General features: G+C 45.3%; 1 long non-coding RNA gene across 1 annotated transcript; it reads right to left on the reverse strand.

The window, feature by feature from the left end:
* Window positions 1–2,059: 2,059 nt before the first annotated feature.
* On the reverse strand, window positions 2,060–20,450 carry LOC134735716 (uncharacterized). The gene is made up of 3 exons (XR_010119123.1): window positions 20,384–20,450; window positions 4,723–4,807; window positions 2,060–2,141 (listed from the first exon to the last, which is right to left on the reverse strand). It is a non-coding gene; the product is annotated as an uncharacterized lncRNA (long non-coding RNA).
* Window positions 20,451–21,910: the final 1,460 nt, after the last annotated feature.

Raw genomic sequence — 21,910 nt, forward strand, 5'->3', positions numbered from 1 at the left:
GGGCCATAGCCAACCTGCAATGAATACATATAGCATGAGCAAAAAATAAATCTTGGATGTTGTAAACATCTTAAGATTTTTGGCTGGGCATGGTGGCTGAAGCCTGTAATCCCAGTACTCTGGAAGTTTGAGGCAGGCAGATCACTTGAGGTCAGGGGTTCAAGACTAGCCTGGCCAATATGGTGAAAACCCATCTCTACTAAAAATACAAAAATTAGCTGGGGGTGGTGGCAGGTGCCTGTGATTCCAGCTACTCAGGAGGCTGAGGTAGGAGAATTGCTTGAACCCAGGAGGCAGAAGTTGCAGTGAGCCAAGATCATGCCACTGCACTCCAGTCTGAGAGATAGAGCGAGACTCTGTCTCAAAAAAAAAAAAATTAAAGATTTTTTTAACCATGGCAAAACTTGACCTTTTTTTTTTTTTTTTGTGACAGAATCTCGCTCTGTTGCCAGGCTGGAGTGCAGTGGCGCGATCTCAGCTTACTGCAACCTCCACCTCCCGGGTTCAAGTGATTCTCCTGCCTCAGCCTGCTAAGTAGCTGGGATTACAGGCACGTGCCACCACATCTGGCTACTTTTTGTATTTTTAGTAGAGACAGGGTTTCATCGTGTAAGCCAGGATGGTCTCGATCTCCTGACCTCATGATCCGCCTGCCTCAGCCTCCCAAAGCGCTGTGATTACAGGCATGAGCCACCACACCTGGCAGAACTTTCTTGATTGATATACAATCACAGTGATACATCTGTATAGTTCTTTTGTGTTGCCAAAACCTCACATTATTTACTTTGACCTTCATAAAACCCTGTGAAGTATGAAGACAAATTATCGGGGGAACCAGCCCCCAATATTTCAACATAGGTTCTTTTCTATTTTCCCTAAGTGTTGGCCAGTCTGAGAAATAAAGAGAAAGAGTACAAAGAGAGAAATTTTACAGCTGGGCCTCCAGGGGTGACATCACATATTAGTAGGACTGTGATGACAACCCCGAGCCGCAAAACCAGCAAGTTTTTATTAGGGATTTTAAAGGAGGAGGGGATGTACGAACAAGGAGTAAGTCACAAGGATCATATGCTTCAAAGGGCAATAAAGATCACAAAGCAAAGGCAAAATTAGAATTACTGAGGAGGGTCTATGTCTCACTGTGCACGTATTGTTTTGATAAACATCTTAACAGGAAACAGGGTTCGAGAGCAAAGAACCAGCCTGACTAGAATTTACCAGGCTGGAATTTCCCAATCCTAGTAAGCCTGAGGGTACTGCAGGAGACCAGGGCATATTTCAGTCCTTATCTCAACCACATAAGACAGACACTCTCAGAGCAGCCATCTATAGACCTCCCCTCAGGAATGCATTCCTTCCCCAGGGTTATTCCTTCCTGGGAAAAGAATTCAGTGATATTTCTCCTTGCACATCTGTTTATAGGCTTTCTGCAAGAAGAAAAATATGGCTCTACTCTGCCGAACCCTGCAGGCAGTCAGACCTTATGGTTATCTTTCCTTGTTACCTGAAAATTGCTGTTATTTTGTTCTTTTTCAGGGTGCACTGATTTCATACTGTTCAAACACGTTTTACAATCAGAGTTCATGTTGTTCAAACACACATGTTCTACAACCAGTTTGTACAATAGTGGTCCTGAGGTGACATACATTCTCAGCTTACAAAGATTAACAACATTAAGAGATTAAAGACAGGCATAAGAAATTATAAGAGTATTATTAGGGAAGTGATAAATGTCCATGAAATTTTCACAATTTATGTTCAGAGATTGCAGTAAAGACAGGCATAAGAAATTATAAAATTTAAATATAATTATAAAATTATAAAATTATAAAATTTTAAATATAAATTATTTAAATTTAATTTAATTTTATTTAATTTAAATTAAATTAATTTAAATTAATTTAATTTAAATTAATTTAATTTAAATTAAAATTAATTTAAATTAAATTAATTTAAATTAATTTAAATTAAATTTAATTTAAATTAATTTAAATTAAATTTAAATTAAATTAATTTAAATTAAATTTAAATTAAATAAAAATTATTAATTTGGGGAACTGATAAATGTCCATGAAATCTTCACAATTTATGTTCTTCTGCCTTGGCTCCAGCTGGTCCTTCCGCTCAGGGTCCGTGACTTCCTGCAACAACAAATTAATGATATTTTTGTGTCAAAGACTAGCTGAACCCTACATTGTTCCCTGTTACCAAATGACATAAATATGTTTGTAATGAGCCTTAAGAATGGTTCTATGGAGTTGCCCGTGTAAGAAGCAGCTGGATGGCAAGTTAGTTATTGTAATTTGAAGTGCTCACAGTTATAACTTCCTATATAAGGTTCCTACTTGCAATTACTGTTTGTTTTCTATATTCACAATATCTTAAAAGGTGTAGAGTATCTTTCCAAGCTTCACATTGTACATCACTTTAATTTGCTCTGGTGTAAAACTGCTAATTTCTTTGAGGTGATACCACAGAACCACTAAATTAGATACGCTGTATGCCACATAGCATATATTTTAAGTCACTTTTTAATTAAAAAAAAAACACCTTAAAATTTAGTGAAAATCCATTGTGTTTGTTATCTATTGCTGCATAATAAATTGCCCCAAAAGTAAATAGCTTCAAACAATAAGAAACATTTATTTTCTCTCTTAAACACATATATACACACACACGTGCACACACACACACACATGCAGTATTAATTTGTTATTGTTGAAGTTTTAAAAAGTGATTTGTATGTCAAAAACAAACCCCAACCTCCTCTCCTTGCCACCCAAACCAAAGAAGGCCAGCTCCATAACATAAAAGTGCGAGGTGAAGCAGCAAGTGATGATGGAGAAGCTGCAGCAAGTTATCCAGAAGATCTAGCCAAGATAATTGGTGAAGGTGACTATACTAAACAACAGATTTTCCATGTAGAAAAATAGCTTTATATTGGAAGAAGAGGCCATCTAGGACTTTCATAGCTACAGAGGAAAAGTCAATGCCTGGCTTCAAAGTTTCAAAGGACAGTCTTACTCTCTTGTTAGAGGATAATATAGCTGATGGCTTTAAGTTGAACCTAATCCTCATTTACCACTCTTAAAATCCTCTGGCTCTTAAGAATTATGCTAAATCTACTCTGCCTGTGTTCTATAAATGGAACAACAAAGCTTGAATGACAGCATATCTGTTTACAGTATGGTTTGTTGAATATTTTAAGCCCACTGTTGAGAGACCTACTGCTCAGGAAAAAAAAGATTTCTTTCAAAATATTACTGCTCATTGACAATGCAGTTGGCCACCCAAGAGCTCTGATGGAGAGGTACAAGGAGATAAGTGTTGTTTTCATGCTTGCTAACACAGTGTCCATTCTGCAGCCCATGGATCAAGGAGTGATTTCAACTTTCAAGTCTTATTATGTAAGAATAAATTTTGTAAGGTTATAGCTGCAATGGATAGTGATTTTTCTGACATATCTGGGCAAAATACATTGAAAATCTTTTGGAAAGCATTCATCATTCTAGATGCCATTAAGAACACTTGTGGGCTGAGCGCGGTGGCTCACACCTGTAATCCCAGCACTTTGGGAGGCCGATGTGGGTGGATCACCTGAGGTTAGGAGTTCCAGACCAGCCTGGCCAACATGGTGAAACCCCATCTCTACTAAAAATACAAAATTAGCCAAGCATGGCGACACACTCCTGTAATCCCAGCACTTTGGGAGGCCAAGGCAGGCGGATCACCTGAGGTCAGGAGTTTGAAACCAGCCTGGCCAACATGGTGAAATCCCATTTCTATTAAAAATACAAAAATTAACTAGGCGTGGTGGCAGACGCCTGTAATCCCAGCTACTCGGGAGGCTGAGGCAGGACAATTGCTTGAATCCAGGAGGCAGAGGTTGCAGTGAGCTGAGATCGCACCGTTGCACTGCAGCCTGGGCAACAAGAGCAAGACTCCATCTCAAAAAAAGAGAGAGAGAGAGAAAGAACACTTGTGATTCATGGGAGGAGGTCAAAATATCAACATTTACAAAAGTTTGGAAAAAGTTGGTTCCAACCTTCATAAATGACTTTTGAGGGGTTCCTGACTTCGGTAACTGCAGATGTGGTAGAAAAAGCCAGAGAACTAGAAGTGGAGCCTGAAGATGTGACTGAATTGCTGCAATCTTATGATAAAATTCGAATAGATGAGGAGTTGCTTCTTGTGGACGAGCAAAGAAAGTAGTTTCTTGAGATGGAATCTACTCCTGTTGAAGATGCTATAAACATTGTTGAAATGACAACAAAGGACTTAGAATATTACATAAACTTAGTTAATAAAGAAGCGGCAGGGTCTGAGAGAATTGACTCCAATTTCAAAAGAAGTTTTACTATGGGTAACATGCTATCAAACAGCATCACATGCTACAGAGAAATCTCTCACAAAAGGAAGAGTCAATCTATGTGGCAAACTTTGTTGTTGTCTTAATTTAAGAAATTGCCATAGCCACTTAAGCTTCAGCAGCCCCCACTCTGATCAGACAGCAACCATCCACATCAGGGCAAAACACTCCACCCGCAAAAGGATTATAACTCTCCAAAGGCTCAGATGATCATTAGCATTTTTTAGCAATAAAGTATTTTAAAATTAAGGTATGTACTTCAAGACATAATGCTATTGCACACGTAATAGACCATAGTATAGTGTAAGCATAACTTTTATGTGCACTGGGAAAACAAAAACTTAGTGACTTACTTTACCAAGATATTCCCTTTATTATGATGAACTGGAACTGGGCCCGCAATATCTCCAGGTTATGCCTGTATCTGAGAAAGCAGCACTGAAATGGCAAATAAATAAAATTCATGAAAGCTTTTTCAGTAAGGAAGTAGAGGATGGCTGTTTTGTGGACACTAAAGGCATCTCCTGCAAAAAACCTTTCATGAAATCAGACGGCTTTCTTTTTTTTTTTTTTCCAAGACAGGGTATCACTCGGACACTTAGGCTGGAGTGCAGTGATGTGATCTCAGCTCACTGCAGCCTCAACCTACTGGGCTCAAGTGATCCCCTCACCTCAGCCTCCTCAGTAGCTGGGACTATAGGCATGTACCACAACGCCTGGCTAATTTTTGTTTTGTTTTGTTTTGTTTGAAAAACAGTGGTCTCTCTTTGTTGCCCTGGCTGGTCTTGAACTCCTAGGCGCAAGCTGAATAGGCCTCCCAAAGTGCTGTGATTACAGGTGTGAGCCACTGAACCCAGCCAGACAGGCTTTCTCCAGCAACTTGTCTGCCATGCAAAGAGATTTGGGTCATAAGATTAAGTAGTCACTGGGAAGCCTTAAAAAAAAAAAAAAAAAAATTGAATCCATGATCAGATTTGCATAGTTTTATAAAGGATGATATGAAAGGTGATATAGTTTGAATCCGTGTCCCTGCCCAAATCTCATACTGAAATGTAATCCCCAACGTTGGAGGTGGGGTCTTGTGGGAGGTGATTGGATCATGGGGGCAGATTTCTCATAAATGGTCTAGTACCATCCTCTTTAGTACTGTACTCACCATAGTGAGTGAGTTCCTGTGATATCTGGTCATTTAAAAAGGTGTTGCACTTTTACCATCACTCTTTCTCACTCCTGCTCCCGCCATGTGAGATGCCTGCTCCCCCTTCACCTTCCACCGTGACTGAAAGCTTCCTGGGGCCTCCCCAGAAGCAGATGCTGCTATACTTCCTGTACAGCCTACAGAACTATGAGCCAATTAAACCTCTTTTCTTACAAATTACCCAGTCTCAAGTATTTCTTTATAGCAATGCAAGAATGGCCTAATACAAAGGGAAAGCGAGACTAGGGGAAGGGGTGCCAGTAACAAGGCTATGTATTATGTGCTTCTAATTCTAAATCATATACGTACTGGGAAACCAGAACTTGCAGGTGGATGGATCACCATCATGCCTGTTCCATCCCAGGAGCAGCAAAACTGCCCCCCTTAGAGATCTTCCACCATGAACCTCAGAGCCATTAAGCAATGGGTAAAGCTAACCTAAGCACAAATAGCAGATTTTTAGCGCTTGACTGGGATCCAGAGCCACTTGGTCAGCGGGGAGGGTAGGGGATGGATATTGTGAAGGTTCAGAGGTCAGGGTGGGAGGGGGCTGGCAATGGGTTAATCAAAGAGGCTCTCACACAAATATCCTATTCAAGGCACCAAAAGTGACAACCTGAGACTTCTATTAGCCTGATTTTGTTGACGAGACATTCACCTTGGCGGGAGGAGGGAGGTACCCAAGGGATATCTCATGCACCTCTCAGCTAGACTCCAGGGAAACCAGAGTCAAGGACTTCATAATGACCTGCCCCATCTGAGAATGATGGTGATATGCTGACATCATCCTCTGTACTGCCCGAATCCTGCTGCGCATCAAAGACACAATCTGCACCACCACACCACCACGTGATCATCAATTGAGACATGAAGTTCACATCATGTCTCTGGACCTTGAGAGCTTGTTTGGAGATTCTAGCAGGGGAGCGCATCTACTCATATACCCTTAGCTGAAGACTGCTCCTCCTCTATTGGGGATGGTCCTCCTCTTCAACTGAGCACGCAGCTTCGGGAGGGATGCACATGGAGTGGTGAGGGAGGAAGGGGACACCACCTAGCCAGCCAGATCAGCAGAATCAACAGTGGCAATCACTGGGGTGACAGATGTCGTAGCCAGATCACCCTCACATCCAATGTCTCTGGAAAATAGCGTTCAACTTTCTCCACTTGAGAAGGCACCTGACTACTTGCCTGCTGCCCACACTAGGGGCCAGATATGGTACATTAGTCACCTTCTTAGAGGCATTCTCCAGGCTCAGCAGGAAGCCCCCCTTGATTGGGAAGTTAGGAAAGGGCGGGGATGTAGTTTTCTGCAGAGATCTATTTTCTCCACAATGGGATTTAAATCATTAAACTGACTTTATAACGTCAGTTCTAGAGCATCCTACTTGCAAACGGAGTGAAATTATCCAAATTATAAAGGAATCTCTCACTTGATAAAAGAAACACATGGTCTCAAGTAGCGTTTTAATGTTTTATAGCATATGTTTTCGGATCAATAGACACTTAGCAGAGGGAAGGTGTATTAGTCCTGTAACAGGGTGTATTAGCACTGCTATAAAGAACTACCTGAGACTGGGTAATTTATGAAGAAAGGAAGTTTAATTGGCTCACAGTTCCACAGGCTGTACAAGAATCATGCTTGGGGAGGCCTCAGAAACTTACAATCAGGGCAGAAGGGCAAGGGGAAGTAAGCGCCTTCTTCACACAGTGGAGTGGGAGAGAGGGAAAGTGAAGGGGGAGGTACTACACACTTTGTTTTTTTGTTTTGTTTTGTTTGTTTGTTTTTTGAGACAGAGTTTCACTCTTGTTGCCCAGGCTGGAGTGCAATGGCGCGATCTCGGCTCACCACAACCTCCAACTCCCAGGTTCAAGTGATTCTCCTACCTCAGCCTCCCAAGTAGCTGGGATTATAGGCATGTGCCACCATGCCGGCTAATTTTGTATTTAGTAGAGACGAGGTTTCTCCATGTTGTTCTCGAACTCCTGACCTGAGGTGATCCACCCACCTCAGCCTCCCCAAATGCTGGGATTACAGGCATGAGCCACCACGCCCAGCTCTACTACACACTTTCAAACAACCAGATCTCGTGGGAACTCACTCAGTATCACGAGAACAGCAAGGGGGAAATCTGCCCCCGTGATCCAATCACCTCCCACCAGGCCTCTCCTCCAACACTTCAACACTGGGAATTACAGTTCGACTTGAGATTTGGATGGCGCCCATATCAGAGGTATTGAAAGGTCCTGTGTTCCAAGTCACAGACCAACAAGAAAGCAAGCAAATTAAAAAGGAAGCCTGAAATTCTAGTAGTAAGATAAATTATTAGGCCAGGTGCAATGGTTCACACCTGTAATCCCAGCACTTTGGGACGCCGAGGCAAGCGGATCACGAGGTCAGTAGTTCCAGACCAGCCTGACCAACATGGTGAAACCCTGTCTCTAATAAAAATGCAAAAATTAGCTGGGCGTAGTGGCGCGCACCTGTAATCCCAGCTACTCAGGAGGCTGAGGCAGAAGAATTGCTTGAACCTGGGAGGCAGAGGTTGCAGTAAGCTGAGACCACACCACTGCACTCTAGCCTGGGTGACAGAGCAAGACTCCATTAAAAAAGAAAAAAAAAGAGAGAAGTGATTTATGTATTTGGTTTTTCCTGGACAGGAAGCTAAAATTCCAGGCTGGTGTTTAACCCCGGATGACTGTCAGGCGTAGCTGAAGCCTCTGATGGGTTTCTCTGGGCAATTAGCTCCTCACATTGGTCTGCGAGTGTGTCTGTAACTGCAGGCCATAGAGCTGGGAGTGTGCTGGGGGAGGACCGAGGTTAGGACGAGACGCAGGTGAGTGCTCAACAGTACTGTTTGTTCATGGGATGTTCCTCATGAGATCCTGTAGCCTCACATTGGCAAGAAAAGAACACATCTCCTTTATGTGCCAGCTGGGAGCTGAGGAGACTGGTCACACTCACAGAAAACCCAAGGAATGTTAGTAGTCATGGTTTTCAAGGCCAAAATCTAAACAGTGTTTGGGGAGGAGCCGGTCCCTCCCACCATGCACAGAGGTGTTTATGTGATGTCCCTAGGCCAACAAAGAATGTCTCTCCAAGACCTCAGCTCCTCACCACACCTCCCCAACCCTCAACTTTCCCCTTCCCTCTCCATGAATCCACCTCCTTTTTACCTTCTCTCAAAGTTCCCTGCCTTCCCAAGTCCTTGCACTGAGCTGCGCTGACTCTCCCCCAAGATTAGCAAGACCCTGGCCCCCTTTTATATTTTTGTGCTTGCAGCCTGTCAACTCTCAGGCAAATAGACCCTGACAGACTGCTTTACCAGGCAGAGTGCTACACCTCCTGGCTCCCCTGCTACCAGCTACTAGGACATAGTGCAAGAGGTTATCACCACTTTGGCCAGCCTCCTCATCACCCTATTCTTTTCTTTTTTTCTTCTTCCTTTTCTTTAAAAAAAAAAAGAGAGAGAAAGAGGGCCTCGCTCTGTTGCCTAGGCTGGAGTACAGTGGCACAATCATGGTTCACTGCAACCTTGAACTCCTGGGCTCAAATGATCTTTCCAACTCAGCCTCTGGAATAGCTAGGACTACAGGAACATGCCACCATGCCTGGATAACTTGGTTTTTTGTTTGCTTTTAGAGAGGAAGTCTCCCTATGTTGCCCAAGTAAGTCTCCAACTTCTGGCCTCAAGTGACACTCCTGTCTTGGCCTCCCAGAGTGCTGGAATTATAAACTGATATGGTTTGGCTGTGTCCCCAATCAAATCTCATCTTGAATTGTAGCTCCCATAATTCCCATGTGTTGCAGGAGGGACCCAGTGGGAAATAACTGAATCATGGGCACGGTTTCCCCTATACTGTTTTCATGGTAGTGAATAAGTCTCATGAGATCTAATGGTTTTATAATGGGAAACCCCTTTCACTTAGTCTCTCATTCTCTTCTTGTCTGCCACCATGTAAGACATGCCTTTTGCCTTCAATCGTGATTGTGAGGCCTCCCCAGCCACGTGGAACTGTGAGTCCATTAAACCTCTTTTTCTTCATAAATTACCCAGTCTCAGGTATGTCTTTATCAGCAGCGTGAAAAGGGACTAATACAGTAAATTGGTACTGGGAGTGGGGTGCTGCTGTAAAGTAACCTAAAAATGTGGAAGCAACTTTGGAATTGGGTAACAGGTAGCGACTGGAACAGTTTGGAGGGCTCAGAAGACAGGAAAGTGTGGGAAAGTATGGAACTTCCTAGAGACTTGTTGAATGGCTTTGAACAAAATGCTGATAATGATATGGACAATGAAATCCAGGCTGAGGTGGTCTCAAATGGAGATGAGGAACTTGTTGGCAACTGGAGTAAAGGTGACTCTTGCTATGTTTTACCACAAAGACTGGTGGCATTTTGCCCCTGACCTAGAGATTTGCAGAACATTGAACTTGAGGGAGATGATTTAGGGTATCTGGCAGAAGAAATTTCTAAGCAGCAAGCATTCAAGAGGTGATGTAGGTGCTGTTAAAAGCATTCAGTTTTAAAACTGAAACACAGCATAAAAGTTCAGAAAATTTGCAGCCTGACGATGTGATAGAAAATAAAAACCCATTTCTTTTTTGTTTTTGTTTTTCAGATGGAGTCTAGCTCTGTCACCCAGGCTGTAGTGCAGTGGCATGATCTTGGCTCACTGCAACCTCTGCCTCCCAGGTTCAAGCAATTCTCCTGCCTCAGCCTCCTAAGTAACTGGAATTACAGGAGCATGCCACCACACTCAGCTAATTTTGTATTTTTAGTAGAGACAGGGTTTCGTCATGTTGGCTGACCAGGCTGGTCTTGAACTCCTGACCTCAAGTGATCCACCTGCCTCAGCCTCCCAAAGTGCTGGGATTACAGGCATGAGCCGCCATGGCCAGCCAAAAAATAATCATTTTCTGAGGAGAAATTCGAGCCAGCTGAAGAAGTTTGCATAAGTAATGAGGAGTCAAATGTTAATCACCAAGACAATGCGACAAATGTCTCCAGGGCATGTCAGAGACATTTGCGGCAGCCCCTCCCATCACAGACCTGGAGACTAGGGAGAAAAAATGGTTTTGTGGGCCAGGCCTAGGGCCCCCCTGCTGTGTGCAGCCTAGAGACTTGGTGCCTGCATCCCAGCCATGGCTAAAAGAGACAAATGTACAGCTTGGGTCATGGCTTCAGAGGGTGCAAGCCCCAAGCCTTGGCAGCTTCCACATGGTGTTGAGCCTGTGGGTGCACAGAAGTCAAGAATTCAGGTTTGGGAACCTCCACCTAGATCTCACCTGGATGTCCAGGCAGAAGTTTGCTGCAGGGGTGGAGCTCTCATGGAGGACCTCTGCTAGGGCACTGCGGGAGGAAAATGGGAGGCTGAAGCCCCCATGCAGAGTCTCCACTGGGGCACTGCCTAGCGGAGCTATGAGAAGAGGGCCACCATCCTCCAGACCCCAGAATGGTAGATCCACCCACAGCTTCCACTGTGTGCCTGGAAAAACAGCAGACACTCAACACTAGCCCATGAAAGCAGCTAGTGCAGCTAGTGCAGAAGTGCAGAAGAGGGGCTGTGCCCTGCAAAGCCACAGGGGCAGAGCTACCCAAGGCCATGGGAGCCCATCTCTTGTATCAGTGTTACCTGGATGTGAGACATGGAGTCAATGGAGATCATTTTGGAGCTTTAAGATTTGACTGCCTCACTGGATTTTGGACTTGCATGGGAACTGTAGCCCCTTTGTTTTGGCCAACTTGTCCCATTTGGAATAGCTATATTTACCCAATGCCTGTACCCCCATTGTATCTAGGAAGTAACTAACTTGCTTTTGATTTTGCAGCCTCATAGTTGGAAGAGACTTGCCTTGTCTCAGATGAGACTTTGGACTGTGGACTTTTGAGTTTGTGCTGAAATGAGTTAAGACTGTTGGGAAGGCATGATTGGTTTTGAAATGTGAGGACGTGAGATTTGGGAGGGGCTGGGGCAGAATGATATGGTTGGGCTGTGTCCCTACCCAAATCTCATCTTGAGTTGTAGTTCCCATAATTCCCATGTGTTGTGGGAGGGACCCAGTGGGAGATAATTGAATCACAGGGAGTGGTTTCCCCCATACTGTTTTCGTGGTAGTGAGTAAGTCTCACAAGATCAGATAGTTTTATAAGGGGAAACCCCTTTCACTTGGTCTCTCATTCTCTTCTTGTCTGCCACCATGTAAGATGTGCCTTTTGCTTTCTGCCATGCTTGTGAGGCCTCCCCTGCCACATGGAACTGTGAGTCCATTAAACCCCTTTTTCTGGGGTTTCTGAAAAACCCCTTTTTCAGACTAATATATAGGCCTTCACCATTCTTTTTTTTTTTTTTTTTGAGACAGAGTCTCACTTTGTCACCCAGGCTAGAGTGCAGTGGCATAATCTCTTCTCACTGCCACCTCTGCCTCCTGGGTTCAAGTGATTCTCTTGCCTCAGCCTCCTGAGTTGCTGGCACTACAGGTGGGCGCCACCACATCTGGCTCATTTTTGTATTTTTAGTAGATATGAGGTTTCACCATGTTGGCCAGGGTGGTCTCGAACTCCTGACCTCAGATGATCTGCCCACCTCAGCCTCCCAAAGTGCTGGGATTATAGGTGTGAGCCAGCATGCCTGGCCACATCATCTATTTTTGCTGCCAGAATTTTTGCCATCACCCCTGCCATTTGAGGGCAGAACAAAAGGTTGCTCACATCATTTGATTCAGATCATGTTGGCTAAAAGCTAGTCCCACAGCATGGGATACTGGGAAATGTAGTCTTGATTCAGGATGGCCACAAGTCCAGCAAAAATTTGGGAGTCTCACTAATAAGGAAAAAGAGGAAAATGGATATTTGGGGACAACAGCAGTTTCTGCCACAAAACACACAGTGGGAAATGAGAGATCACTACACACCTCCATTCTCACCAGGAGCAGTTGGCCTGTAAATGGCACAAAGTAAGTGAAGAAGCCTCAAATGTATTTATTTTATTTTTATTTTATGTTTTAGAGACAAGGTCTTGCTCTGTCTCCAAGGCTGGAGTGCAGTGGTATGATCATGGCTCACTGCAGCCTTGACTTCTTGGGCTCCAGTGATCCTCCTTCCTCAGCCTCCCAGTAGCTAGGATTACAGGCGTGTGCCACTATGCCTGGCTAATTTTTGTATTTTTGGTAGAGACGGGGTTTTACCACATTGCCCAAGCTGGTCTCGAACTCCTGAGCTCAAGCAATCATCCGCTTTGGCTTCCCACAGTGCTAGGATTACCGGCATGAGCCACCACGCTCGGCCAGACGCTTCAAATTTACATAAAGTCTGAAGTTTGGAATCCATAGTGTGGAATGGGGAAGGAAGAAAAGCTCTTTAAGAGCTACAATCAGTGTTTTCTTTGGTTGTTAAGAGTGTTGAAACAAATCAGACACTTTAGCACAGTAAGAGTTAACCTCCCTCACTGGGCCCCAGCAGGCAGCCCGGGAGCAGTGGGGTCGCAGTGGGTTGACAGGGTCTGTTTGTTTGCCTGAGAGTTGACAAGCTGCACGCACAAAACTCATCCAAGCAGAAGAAGCATCCATGCATGATAAACTTGAACCAATAACAAAGTCTTGGACATTAAATCATAACTGCTTTTTTGTTTGTGTTTGTGTATGTGTATACCGCTTTTTGAGCTTGCACCAGACCATAAACTCCATGGGCACAGAGACCACGTTTATCTTGTTTATCATGTTCATCATGTGGCTAGCATGGATAAGGAATTGAGGAAATCTGTGTTGAATAAAAGAGTAAGTGAATGTTGTTTGTCACCACATTTAGTCCAGTCCTGCCTCCATCCGAAGCAAAAAGAAAGCTGAAGGTCAACATAGAAGCTGTGGTTCTACAAGCTCTGCATGATGCTGGAGCGCACCGGCATTGCTTGGGTGGCCCCTTCATGAACAGGAACACAAAAGAGAGGGAAAGGCATTTCCCCACTGGACATAGACACTGCTCTGCCCAATGCAGAATTGATGCCTGAAGGGCTCCAGTTCCCTGGGGGAATGCTCAGCAGGCGATGGAGAGAGAGTTGCCGTTGGCCTGGGTGCCTGGATTTAGGAGCACAAGTGAGATTTCTCTCAGACCCCCAGAAATACTTGGGCAGAGAAGGAGGCACTGAAATGTTATTACCTTAAGGTGGCCCCATTTGCACATTCCCGTAGGTGAGCAAGACCCAGGGATGCTCAGGTTACTTATTTGGAACCTATTGTTGAAATACTATGAATTCTGCATCACAGACTAATTACTACTACTGGGATAAGAGCCCCTGGCCTTTTGGGATGGTGGCAGTGGCACTGGTGGAGCCCAGCTGCCTGTGGCCTCAGGTTGAGGTGGGCTGAAAGTTAAAACAGAAAGAGAATGTGAAGGCAGCTTCACTAGATCTTCCGAGAATGTTAATTCCTCTGCAGCTATAGAAGAGATGAGGCACATGGTAGAGGCAGAGGGGGCTGGGATCTGGCAAACAGTGGCTCTTACTCAAAACAGTGAGCTTCTAAAAAGGTTGAATCTCCTCTTAAATGGAAGAGAGGGGGAAAAAATGAGACGGGCCAGAGTCCTTAGGTAGCAGAGCACCTCTCCAGTCCCCAGCCTGGGAGTGTCCCCATAAAGTGGGGGCTATCGAGTGGAACAGGAAAGGGGAAGATCTTCAATTACTTGAGGAAATTGAATTCAGTGAGGATATTTCTTCAAGCCCCAGGAAAGGGCCTTCAGTGGTACCTGTCAGGGAGCTGAATATATGTTCCTGCAACTTGGAGGACAGGGTGAGCAGCTAGCTGGTTCATTTCTGGAAATGGAAAAACACATATACACACAAGGACACACACACAACAAAAAAGAACACCAGGAGTCTGGCTACCTGTCCTGATGGTGGAACAAGGGAGGTAGCTGGGTTTCAGGGCTGCCAGCCTTCCACAATTGCCAGGGGCACTGGATTCATGTTTCCTGTGGACCACAGGTGGGGCCAGCATAAGAGAGAGATGGCAGGGGATGGCCTTAGACTCTGTCTAAAAGGGTCACCTGAAGGGGTTTGGTGATCCTAATAGAGGGATGAATCGCCAGACTCTTAGAAGCTGCAGAAAGAAATATAGTTGACCAGCCTAAGGAAGGGCATTTGTCCGCCTCAAGGAATTAGGTGATGAGAAATTGTAGCAAAGGGAAGGTGTTAGCTCAGAAAAATCCACGGAAGTGCCTGATGCAAGGAAGAATCAGCTATGCCTAACGACCCAGGCAGTGCTTCTGCCATCTCACAGTAATTCTAGTGCAATGAAACCTCCTGGCCTCTCCCCCTCACCACTGGAACCCTGGACATGTCCAGGGTCCAAGTTAGCAAGATGAGGGAAGAGGGATAGAAGCATGCATACACAGTGAACCTGTGTCTGTAGCATCCAGGTTCAGCGGCTGAGAGAAAAACTGTATGTCGAAGGACAAAGCGTGTCTCTCATTAATAGTTCCAACATCAGGAGTCTTGGGCTGGATAGAGTGACTCCGTGGTGTTGGGGACCCCAGCTCCTTCTGTCTTGCTGCTCTGCCATTGCCTCGAGGGCTGCTCTCTCTTGAAAGGTTGAAATGGCTCTCCACATCTGCTGGGTCAGCATTCCAGCCAGGGAAAGAGGGAAAGGGGAAACTAATGCCACCCATGCTGTTTGAGGGCAGAACAAAAGGTTGCTTATGTCGTTTTGATTCAGACCCGTTGGCCAAAAGTTAGTCTCACAGCCACACCTGGCTGCAAGGGATACTGGAAAATGTAGTCTTGTTTCGGGCTGGCCATAAATCCAGCAAAAATTTGGGAGTCCTACTAATCAGGAAGAAGAGGAGAATGAATATTTGGGGACAACTGCAATTTCCGCCACAAAGCACAAAGTGGGAAATCAGAGGTCACCACACACCTCAATTCCCATTGAGGGTGGCTGGTCTGTAAATAGCATAAAGTAAGGGAAGAAATCTCAAATTTAAATAAAGTTTGAAGTTTCTACTATTACATGAGATTGGACCATTTAATTACTTATTAAACTCCTTGAAGAATTGGAGTAACCCGATGACCTTAGATTACCTACAAAAGACTAGAAAGTTCATGGGGCTTGCTCCAAATTTCATCTCGGGGCAAAAGGAGAAGAAATCCCACAAAATGGATTTAAAGGGACATGGTGAAGTGAAAATAAAGTTGCTTCCTGATCCCCCTTTCTTTAGTTAGATTAGGCTAGGCTGTAATAACAAAAAAACAAAATTTCAATAACTGCCTGGTTGGGACTCTATACTCAATCAGTGATTTTGTCGGAGATGTTTGAATCAGAGCAACTCCATCTTAAATAGCGGCTGGGTAAAACGAGGCTGAGACCTGTTGGGCTGCATTCCCAGGAGGCTGGGAATTCTTAGTCACAGGATGATATAGGAGGTCAGCACAAGATACAGGCCACAAAGACCTCGCTGATAAAATAGGATGCAGTAAAGAAGCCAGCCCAAACCAAGATGGTGACAAAAGTGAACTTTGGTCATCCTCACTGCTCATTACATGCTAATTAAAATGCATTAGCATGCCAAAAGTCACCCCCCACCAGCACCAAGATAGTTTATAAATGTCATGGCAATGTCCCAGAGTTACCCTATATGATCTAAAAGGAAGAAGAAGCGGCAGTTCCAGGAAATCCCCATCCCTTTCCCAGAAAACTCATGGATACCCCACTCCTTGTTTAGCTTATGATCAAGAAATAACTGGCTAGGCGCTGTGGTTCATGCCTGTAGTCCCAGCACTTTGGGAGGCCAAGGCAGGCGGATCACTTCAGGTCAGGAGTTGGAGACCAGCCCAACCAACATGGTGAAACCCCATCTCTACTAAAAATACAAAATTAGCCGGGAGTGGTGCATGCCTGTAAACCCAGCTACTCAGGAGGCTGAGGCAGGAGAATCGCTTAAACCCAGGAGGCAGAGGTTGCAATAAGCTGAGATCGCGCCATTGCACTCCAACAAAAGCAAAACTCTGTCTCAAAAAAAAAAAAAAAAAATGGAAAAGAAAGAAAGAATCATAAAAATAGCCAACTAGCAGCCCTCAGGGCCATTCCACCTATGAAGTAACCACTCTTTTATTCCTTTATTTCTTAATAAACTTGTTTTCACTTTATCTGTGGACTCACCCCAAATTCTTTCTTGCACAATGTCTAAGAACCCTCTCTTGAGGAGTGACTGGATCAGGATCCCTTTCCAGTAATGATTTGTGCACCCAAACTTTGGTTTCCTTAACTTGTGGGCCCATAGATGGTCAGCCCTCAGACTCTTGTCTCTTCTTATTGCAGGTTATACCTGTGACCTGGCCCGGAGCTACGGGCACAGCTCTGGAACAGCATCTGCAGGCTTTCTACCACTTGGCCATTCTTAAAAAAAAAAAAAATTATTGAGGCATAATTGCACAGACTTAAAGTGTGCACTTTGATCAGTTTTGTCATATTTGTATACTATGACCGTCACCACAATCAAGATAGTGAACACATCCATACCTCTCAAAAGTCTTCTCATGCCCGCTGTACTTCCTTCCCTCCTGCCCCTTGGATCACTCCTGGGCTTATGCTAAGAGAGAACTCAAGATGGGAGGTTGGTCATCAGAAAGATCAACCATACGATAAAAGGATTGGGCCTTAGAGCCAGCCCAACCTCCATGAAGGGTAGGAGGACTAGAGATTGCGTTCAATTCGGTGGCAAATGAGTCAATCAATTGTGCCTATGTAATGAAAACTCTGGACACCAAAGTTTGGTGGAGCTTCCTGGTTGGTGAACACATCCATGTGCCAGAAGGGTGACACAGCCTGATTCACAGAGAGAAGACACAGAAGCTCTGCATGGGAGACCTGCCCAGACCTCGCCCTACGTGTGTCTTCATTAGTCTGGTCCTCCTGATTTGAATCCTTTGTAACAAGCCTATAATCCCAAGTACAACATTCTCCTGAGTTTGGTGAGTTGTTCTAGCAGATTATCAAACCCGAGGGAGTTGTGGGTACCCCCGAGATTTGTAGCCAGTTGGTCAGAGGAACGAGTAGCCTGGGGACCTCCACACTTGTAGCTGACGGCGGAAGTGAGGGCAATCTCATTGGGACTGAAACCTGTAGTTAGTGTTGTGCTGCAGTATTCCAGTCCCTTATCCACCTACATTCCTGTCATTTCCTTGTCGGGGCCTTGCTATGATGTCTCCATTTGGGTGATTTCATAAAGGTTAGAGATGAGGCAGGGCAGATTTACCTGGAGAACAAATTCCTAGGCCTTTTGATACTTTTTTTTTTTTTTTGAGACAGGGTCTCGCTCTGTCACCCAGGCTGGAGTGCAGTGGTGCAATCCAGGCTCACTGCAACATCGCCTCCCAACCCCCACCCCCATGCTCTGGGCTCAAGCGATCCTTTCACATCAGCCTCCAGGGTAACTGGGACCACACGTGCACACCAGCACGCCCGGGTTTTGTTTGTTTGTTTGTTTGTTTTTGTATTTTCAGTAGTGAAAGGGTTGCCCAGGCTGGTCTTGAACTCCTGAGCTCAAGCGATCTGCCCCGCTCAGCCCCTCCAAATTGCTAGTATTACAGGCATGAGCCATCGCACCCACCCAATATACATTCTTAACAATTTTTTACTTATCAATTCTCTGTTCTGGCTTTGTATCTCTGATTTTACTAGATTATCCCTGTTTTGGCAAACACTAACAATATTTATATAAGTTTAGCCTATATGCCTTAAAGATGTTTTCTCCTACTTCCAGAACTTTTTCAGTTGTGTGTGTGAGTACGCCTGGCTTTTCATCAAAGAGCTTTGCCATCTTGATGCTTCCTTTACTGTGAACACAGCAATAAATGGATTCTGCAGAACAAATGAGTGAGTAACTTTCTTTTTTTTTGAGACAGAGTCTCACTCTGTCACCCAGGCTGGAGTGCAGTGGAGCTATCTTGGCTCACTGCAGCCTCTGCCTGCTAGGTTTGAGTAGCTATTGTACAATAGTGACCACTGCTACAAAGTCAAATATACATTGCTTATAATCTCTGAATTGAAGTACAAATTTTACTTTCTCTTTTTTTTTTTTCCTTTGGAGATGGTGTCTCCCTCTGTCACCCAGGCTGGAGTGCAGTGGCAGGATCTCAGCTCACTGCAAACTCCACCTCCTGGGTTCAAGTGATTCTCCTTCCTCAGCCTCCCGAGTATCTGGGATTACAGGCACGTGCTACCACACCTGGCTAATTTTTTGTATTTTTAGTGGAGACGGGGTTTCACCATGTTGGGCAGGCTTTCTCGAACTCCTGATCTCAGGTGATCGCCTGCCTTGACCTCCCAAAGTGCTGGGATTACAGGCATGAGCCACCACACTTGGCCTTTTTTTTTTTTTTTTTCAAATAGAAATGGGCTTCCCCACCTACCCCCACCTGGCGTGGTGGCTCATGCCTGTAATCCCAGCACTTTAGGAGGCCGAGGGGGGTGAATCACCTGAGGTCAGGAGTTCGAGACCAGCCTGGCCAACATGGTAAAACCCCATCTCCACTAAAAATACAAAAACAGCCAGGCATGGTGGCACGTGCCTGCAATCCCAGCTACTCAGGAGGCTGAGGCAGGAGAATCACTTGAACCCAGGAGGCAGAGGTTGCAGTGAGCCGAGACCGCACCATTGCACTCCAGCCTGGGCAACAAGAGCAAAACTCCGTCTCAAAAAAAAAAAAAAGAAAAGAAAAGAAAAGAAAAAAGAAATGGGTTTTCACTATGTTGCCTAGGCTGGTCTGGAACTCCCAGGTTCAAACAATCCTCCCTCCTTGGCCTCCCAAAGTGCTATGATTACATGTGTGACCACCATGCCTAGCTCTAAATATCTTTAATTGTAAGTGTGTAGCATTCCATACAATCCAAGCACAGTTTTATATAATGGGTTGAGCTAGATCAATAAGGTTATAGATGGCTGGTTCATGATCACCAGGTTGGTGGGTAAAATCAGCCATTAATCTCCTATGAAAGGCCAGGCACAGCGGCTCATGCTTGTAATCCCAGCACTTTGGGAGGCCAAGGCAGGTGGATCGTTTGAGCTCAGGAGCTCAAGACCAGCCTGGCCAACATGGTGAGACCCCTGTCTACTAAAATACAAAAAACTAGCCGGGCTTGATGGCGGGCACCTGTAGTCCCAGCTATGTGGGAGGCTAAGGCAAGAGAATTGCTTGAACCTGAGAGGTGGAGGTTGCAGTGAGCCGAGATGGTGCCACACTGCACTCCAACCTAGGCTACAGTGAGGTAGGAGTTATTAAGAAATTATTTTAGGTAGATAGAAAGGAAAAAGGGTCCATGGAAAATTTTTCACAGCTCTTGTCTAGCATGAAAGCCCTGGCTCTTAGACTTGGGCCAGCAACCTTTGATAGGCAAATGCCAGCTGTTAGAAACTGGGTCCACCCAACATGGCTATTCCCACCTTTGTCCTCTTGCCCATGCCCCTACATGTGCCTGGCAGCATGGCCGCCCCCACATATCCCCACATGTGTGGAACATGATGCAGCCCTGCATTTGCATATTAAAAGGCTAGGGTGGGAGGGCCAGCTTTTTCACTGGCTACGTGAATGACATGCCTGGTCAAACCAATCCCCTGAGCCCTACGCAGATCAGACACTGCATCCTCCACCCATCCAATATAGCTGGCTGGTATTACCTAAGTGCGGGGTTCCGTCTCTCGGCTTTGGAGCCCCCCTCCCTCTATCTCTGTACAAGGGAGTTTCTTCTTTCTTACTTCTCCCTTCTTTCTTGCCTATTAAACTCTCTGCTCCTTAAAACCACTCCACGTGTGTTGGTGTCAATCTTACCTAATGCGAAGTGAGACAAGAGCCCTGGTGTTCCTCCACTCATCAGAGCCATATCAACAGAGGGTGACTGTCTAAAAAAAAAAAAAAAAAAAAAAAAAAAACTCCTCTGAAAAACAGAATTTAAAACTTTAAGTGGACAAACATCATTTTTATTTTTTTAAAAAGTTGACAAATTCTTATAACCAACATTCATGGTCTCAAGTAACAAGTTGACAGTTGAGCAACAGCTGCAGAAGATGAAAAAAAAAAATTGAGGTATTTGCAAGAAGCTCTTGCTAGAAGGAATAAGAGGGGCTGAGCATTGAAGCCTGGGCCAGGTGAGCTGTCTTCCTTGCCTCCCCACATTCCATACCCCAGACACTGCTGATGGGGAGCTTAGGAGATGAGGAGTGGAAGGAGGAGGTGAGGCTGGGTTTCCTCCAGCTCAGGGATGTTGTCTTGAATCTCCCCATTGAAGGATAAGGAGGAAAGTGATGTCCCCACCAAGGCTGACAGGCTAAGGAATGGGAAAGCATCTTTGGAGGTCCCCAGGCTGACTACTGAATATCCTGCCCCAGGTGTCCAAGCTCTACAGTGTGGCTGGTGGCTGTGCCCTTGGCACCACTTCCCCCATGTGCTGCGTCTTCTGGGAAGCAGGCAGCACAAATGTGAGGACACGCTAGTGCCTCGGGGACCCTTCACTAAGACCAGCAGCCACCCCTTCCCCAACCCTCTTGTCCCTCTCTTTCAGAGATGGAGCCCATCCAGAACCCGGCTGTGCTGCTGCAAGGTGCATTCTCTCTCCCTCTCTCTTTCTCTCTTTCCAGCACACCAAATTCCCTACATTCCAGGGAGGGAGTTATCTCAGTCTCCAGCTGCCCCAGAGTGGTGAGCAGCATTCCACACACTCCAAGTATATAAGGAAGAAGGGCAGGAGGCTGGGGACTGGCAGAAGGGGCTCCCTGGGCAGAACAGCTAGGAAGGTAGCTGGGTAGGAAGGTAACCTGCATGAGCCCAGCCCAAGGCACTAGAAAATCAGCCTTCCCCAAATAATCACAGAGGCTTCCAAACGTGCCCCACCCCTTCAACGCTCCCTTCCCAGAGCGCTGCTGCTCCCTCTTCACTTTCTCTTGGTCTTTTTTCTTCCCACTCTAAGTGTCCTATTTCCAGCTTCTTCCCATCTCTTTGTCTCTTTCTTCCCTCTCGGACCCACCTTTGGCTTTTCTAGGCTTTGATAAAGAGTTTCCTGAGGCTCATCATTGGCAGCCTCTGGCTGAAATCTGGTCTCCGCTTCCTGCCTCTGCTTGTCGCCGTGGACTCCTAGACATGCTCCTTGAGCTTGTGGGCAGGATCTCAGCACAGCTGTGGGATCTGGGGCTCAGAGACCCTCAACTAGCCTGTGCCTAGAACCATATTTCAATAGAATGATTTCTTTTGAATCTTATTGATGCAGAACTTTGTTCCTTAAACCCTAAAACCAGGTCCTTGTCACACAACCAGGAAAAGCTAGGAACGCAGACACATTGAAGGGTGAGGGGAACAGAATTT

This window comes from Symphalangus syndactylus, chromosome 23 (assembly GCF_028878055.3).
Source record: "Symphalangus syndactylus isolate Jambi chromosome 23, NHGRI_mSymSyn1-v2.1_pri, whole genome shotgun sequence".
Lineage (NCBI taxonomy): Eukaryota > Metazoa > Chordata > Mammalia > Primates > Hylobatidae > Symphalangus > Symphalangus syndactylus.